Source organism: Schistosoma mansoni (genome assembly GCF_000237925.1).
Source record: "Schistosoma mansoni, WGS project CABG00000000 data, supercontig 0357, strain Puerto Rico, whole genome shotgun sequence".
NCBI lineage: Eukaryota > Metazoa > Platyhelminthes > Trematoda > Strigeidida > Schistosomatidae > Schistosoma > Schistosoma mansoni.
In genome coordinates, this window is record NW_017386204.1 from 1 (window position 1) to 5,603 (window position 5,603).

General features: G+C 32.7%; 1 non-coding gene across 1 annotated transcript; it reads left to right on the plus strand.

Moving 5' to 3' along the window:
• The first annotated feature begins 36 nt into the window (after nucleotides 1-36).
• Nucleotides 37-102, plus strand: Smp_tRNA_01918_Gln_TTG.1.1. Its single transcript has one exon. It is a non-coding gene (tRNA).
• Nucleotides 103-5,603: the final 5,501 nt, after the last annotated feature.

The window sequence follows — 5,603 nt, forward strand, 5'->3', positions numbered from 1 at the left end:
TTCACTCCATCGCACAAGCAAGTGGCTATCAGGACTCAGTGGCCGAGTGGATAACGCGATGGCGTTTGAAGCGAGGGTACTGGGTTCGAGTCCCAGAGTGAACATCAACTCTGAGATGCAGGTACATCCAGCTGACGAGTCCCAAATAGGACGAAACGTGCGTCCTGGATTCCACTGCTAGCCACTATCCATCTCTGCTAACCATAATATTAATAATGATTTCAAAAGTTTCACCACACACCCTGTCAACTGCTTTCAGAACTCTCCGCAATACAACAAAGTTTTTTTGCAAAAGCGCAGGAAAGAATGATGAGGAACAAAAAAGAATTATAGATAATATGTAAGAATTAGCTAATCGTAGAAGTAAATGTTAAGTAACCTCAAAAGTATGCACCCTCTATATGTAGTAAGTCAGATAGAAAACTTTCTTCGATAACAACAAAACATGAGAATACAAAGAGAGTGCAGAGTGAAAACTTACAGCAAGATAAATGACCTTTGACTCTGTATTTATCAAAGAATCTCCAATAGTACATACTTTATAGGATTCCAACAGGGTGTTTAAGTGCTATTCGTGTCTCAGGTTAAAGTTAACAGTATGAAATATAGAAGGATTAATTTGAAGACCATTAAGAGCAGACTGTAGTTCAATAAGAAACAAGAATTCATTCATCTCAAGGTAATGCTAAGAGGTAGAAATCAGCATACTTACAGAGAGATCGTCCATACATTTTGTTAAAGTGTTTTCTGTGGAAGATATCAGATCAGGTCAAGAAAAAGAGAAGAGAAGATGGGAAAATTCAGTTTCTTATGGCACACTTTCATAAGTCAGTAGAGACGTTGAACACAGTGATGTCTGAAAATGTCCGCGGTCACTTAACTCGTCCGAATGTTTAGGACCTGACGAAATCCCAAACTCCCTTTTTGAGAAAAAGGCTGATATACTGTGCTATCCATTCACCAGTATCTCTGACAAATCCTCGTTTTCTCTAATAAATGTTAGACTTGAAATCAAGTATGATACTTCTAAAATCTTAGTTTCATCATGAAAACAGTAGATAACAACCGACACACTACTACTTTATGTGTTCGACACTATTTACGATTTCTAAATAAACTAGAGCGATAACTTTTACATATCATGGAAATACAAACCCGACTTAAATGTCTAACTTCTACGTCGTCAAATTCACAAATAAAAGTGTTCTAATTGTCTAAATGTATCTCTGTGATGTTTGTTATTTGACTGGAATTGATCTTATTATACTCTTCTAATGTTCATGACACAGGCTAAAATATATTTATCCTAAAATCCTAGCTTTTGCATTAAGTCAGTGTTTAAATTATCCAACTCAGTTACACAGATGTCCGTGTCAATGGTTTGGATAAATATCCGGAAACCTCTGATACAAATTCACCAGCATGAAGAATTCTGTGTAGAAAGATTAATGACCCGTAAAAAAGAAATAGAGATTTTATTTAAGTACCTAAAACTAGTTAGTACTTCAAAGTTTCGGTCTCATTATGCACAATCAACGTTATAATTTAGTTGTGCAGTAAATCTAACCAGCAAATCTCTATGTGATAGTAGCAAGGTTAGTTTCGTAGGTATATTAAAGTCGTTCACATTAATCAACCGTAGACGTTTAGTCGATCTGTACAGTAGCCTAAATGGAGAAACTAAGAAAACATGTAGGTACTTGAGCTACTAACTTTTAAAAAAATATAAAACATTTTCCTATTAAAATTATTGTTCAAATGTGTGAAATTAATTAACATCTAAGGAAACTCAGAATGACCAAACGGTATAATATCACTGATAATTCAGAGTTAAATTTCAAATAAAAGACTAAAGTACTTGCCAATGTCAGTGGTGTTCACTGTACCTATAAAGAATACGTAGTTCATCTAGCCTGTGGTAGTCATTACACACAAAGTACATTGATGTATAAGAATAGCTACTCAGAATTACTATTTGTCTGATAAATATGAGTGATCATAATTCGTAAACATAATGAATCATCATCTCAAAATAATTACCCTGCATTTTGAGCTACATAAATGCATAACTTCTATGTGCAGTCAAAATTTCAAGTAGCCACTAATTTGTTTCTATCATATTATTTGAACTTATACATAACAGTCTGTAAAACATTGTTCTAACTGTTGCTAACTTAATAATAATTTGATAAATGATGGAAAAGCATTCCTTATACCAACTTTACATTCCACTGTAAACTTAATCTTGATATGTGAACTACCGGAGAGAAACAAAAAAAGTAAACTACTAGTAGTCAGTCGTTGCTATCAACATTTATGAATTAAGATGTTACTTTATTACTTGACCTATTAATCTTGTAACTTGTTTTTTATTTGTCTCATTTTGCATTTCATAACCCCATCAGTAATATGCCTTTAGGGTTACCTTTGCTAAAATAAACTATACAGAGCATTTTATTAGAATTTAGTATACAACTGCTATAACTGTATAAAACTAATGAGAGCTTAACTAAATAAAATAAATAACTTTTATCCAATGATGTTTTGTTGTTCAAAATTTCATTAAGTTTACAGTCTGAAACCTAAGTCTGTAGTTGGGTATGTATTCATTTATAGGATCCTCAGTCATAATTTAATCGACGGATTTTCAAGTTAACTTGCTATACTTCACTTAGTATTACTTGTTTGAATATTTTCATTGATGTTTAGGACTGCAACTGTTCAGTCTCTTATTGGCATATGTGCATACTGTGCGTATTGCCCCGATATTGCCTTATTTCACAAACATTGTAAACAAAGATGGAGATGCAGGTACATCCAGCTGACGAGTCCCAAATAGGACGAAACGTGCGTCCTGGATTCCACTGCTAGCCACTATCCATCTTTGCTTAATTTGCGATAGTTTTAAGTATTAGTTCTTAAGGATTGTAGAGTATTATTAACTCATGGGTTTTAATTATTTGCTGAAGGCAGAATCTTCTTAGAGTTTCAATGATAAATTGAAGTTAAAGCTCAAATCAGAAGTTAAATTGCTTGTTTGATTTCACTAGTGTCTACAGTCAATATAAAGCATATACAGTTCATCTAGTCTGTGAAAACCATTACTTGTAACGTACGTTGATGCATAAGAATACTTATTCAAAATTATCATTAATCTGATAAAGATGAATGATTGTATTTCTGAAACATTATGAATTGTCATTTCAAAATAACTACTTTACATGTTGAGTTGCATAAATATCTTCTTCATATCAAGTGGGATTTCATCAAAATCTATATACAACCAAGCTTTTATCGCTGATGTTTTATCATGTTAATCTTTAGTGTACAGTTAATGAACGAAAACTGTGAATTTTAAATGATGGATGATTTGGTTTACTACACTTAAAAATGAAGACAATAAATGTTAGTATTAACTAAGCTTAATAGCAAACATCAAAATCGGTTTTCTTAAAATGATTTATTTCATATATACAATAAGAAAGTGTGCTTGAAACTTCTTTGCCATTATGAACATGGTTATGCTGAAGGATTTCACATACTTTGCTGTTTCAAATCTTACTGATCATCTTCACTTCAATCATTTTATTAATTTTGTATCATTTGTATCATCTTCATTTGTAGTCACTTCTGATCCGTGAAATCCACAACATACATTGATAAAACTAGATTTCACTCAATACCATTTATCTATTAATCTTTTATTATGGAATCGCATATATTTGTATGAACGTAAATCGTTTTAAGTTGATAAGAAGATATGATAATAGTTTGAAATTTATGACCTACAAAACATATTGCATCTGATCCACCCAAAGCTTTCAGTGGAACTGAAGACGGATAAGTTGCCTTGCTAAATGTACATCAAATACAGTGAAACTACATCTGAACATTTTTTCTCTGTATTTTATGCAATAACGATATTCCCACTAAATATAATTTCAGTCAGACTTATTAATCAAATAAATAGTTAGTGGTTTTTCTGTCTGGGACATAGTTGTATCTATGAGCTTTTTGATATTATTTGACTGACTGCCAAACTAGATTGAATCCGACCTAACACCTATAGTTTAAAGCAGAGTACTTTAATCAGTAAGACACCGTCTTTGATTTTTAAACAACAACTTTATTTATCTAAGTTGAAAAATAACTACTGACAACTTTAAATTTTAATACTGTTTAACTGATAAAGTAACCAAAATGTTTTAGCTATATTCATATCAAATAGTTAGCACACTATACCTCTCAACTTTGCAATAACTTAAAACGCAATAAATCATCAGGAGGATAACTCTCAAAACACTATTTAAAATGTGTAATTTGATAGATTAGAAGGGGCATCGGCCTCGTGACTTCCGAAAAATCTTGGCTTTCATCACGAGGCGTCATAATTATTCCTTCAACTCCCAGGGCAGAGTTTTAGTGATTTGAATTATTTTTTCTGGTTAGCGTTTTTATATCGAGTTAGTTTGTCTACAGGACGGGGTCGCTAACCCCATGCCCAACCCTCCTCCTTTACCCTGGCTTGGGACCGGTAGTAACTCTAGAAGAGCTACAGGCGGAGGAAGGCCAAAGAACACCGGGAAATAGAAGCAGATATGAAAAGGATGAATGTTCACTGGAAAGGATTGCCCAGGACAGGGTTGGATGGAGAATGCTAGTGGGCGACCTATGCTCCTCCACGAGGGGTAACAGGCGTAAGTAAGTAAGTAATTTGATATATTAATGAAATAATACGAACTTGTCGAAAAAATTACCGTTAATTTCAGACATATTTTAAAATGTTAATAAATTTGAAAAGATTACTGAATTGTTTTTCTGAAACCTAAAAATACAAAAAACTCTTCTACTTCATGTAAAATATGATTCTCTTTGTAAATCTTTGCTTATAATACTTGTGAATTAAGGCAATATTCAGGTAATACGCACAGTATGCACATATGTTAATAAGAGACTGACCAGTTGCAGTCCTAAACATCAATGGGAAGATTGAAACAAACAATATTAAGTGAGTTCAAACTTCACCCCATTGTATAAGCAAGTAGCTATCAAGACTCAGTGGCTGAGTGGATAACGCGATGGGTTCAAGTCCCAGAGTGAACATCAACTCTGAGATGCAGGTACATCTAGCTGACAAGTCCCAAATAGTGTGAAACGCGCGTCCTGGATTCCACTGCTAGCCACTATTGATCTTTGCTTATAATCTTTTTTATTATTGAAGTATAATTACTTATTCAATATACTCCTCTTTTATTTAGATGAATCAGTGTAAGATTATGTACAATAGTCTGTTCACTTGAAAAAAAGAGAAATTGTTTTTTACTATTTCACTGGATATACAACTCTGTCTATTCACTAATGAATAAGTAAAAATAACGTGATATCATATTGTATAACTAGAAAAGTGTTTTGGACACTTTTCGTGAAACACTTGTGAAAATGGTCGTTATTATATTTTAAAACCTCATTTTTATATTTTTCACATTTCACTCCGATAGTATTCGCTGTTTGATAATCCAAAAAAATTGTAAGTTTTATTTTGAAACGAAACTATTGTTTTTATAAACGAAACATTTAAAGACGACACAAATTAATTTGTAGAC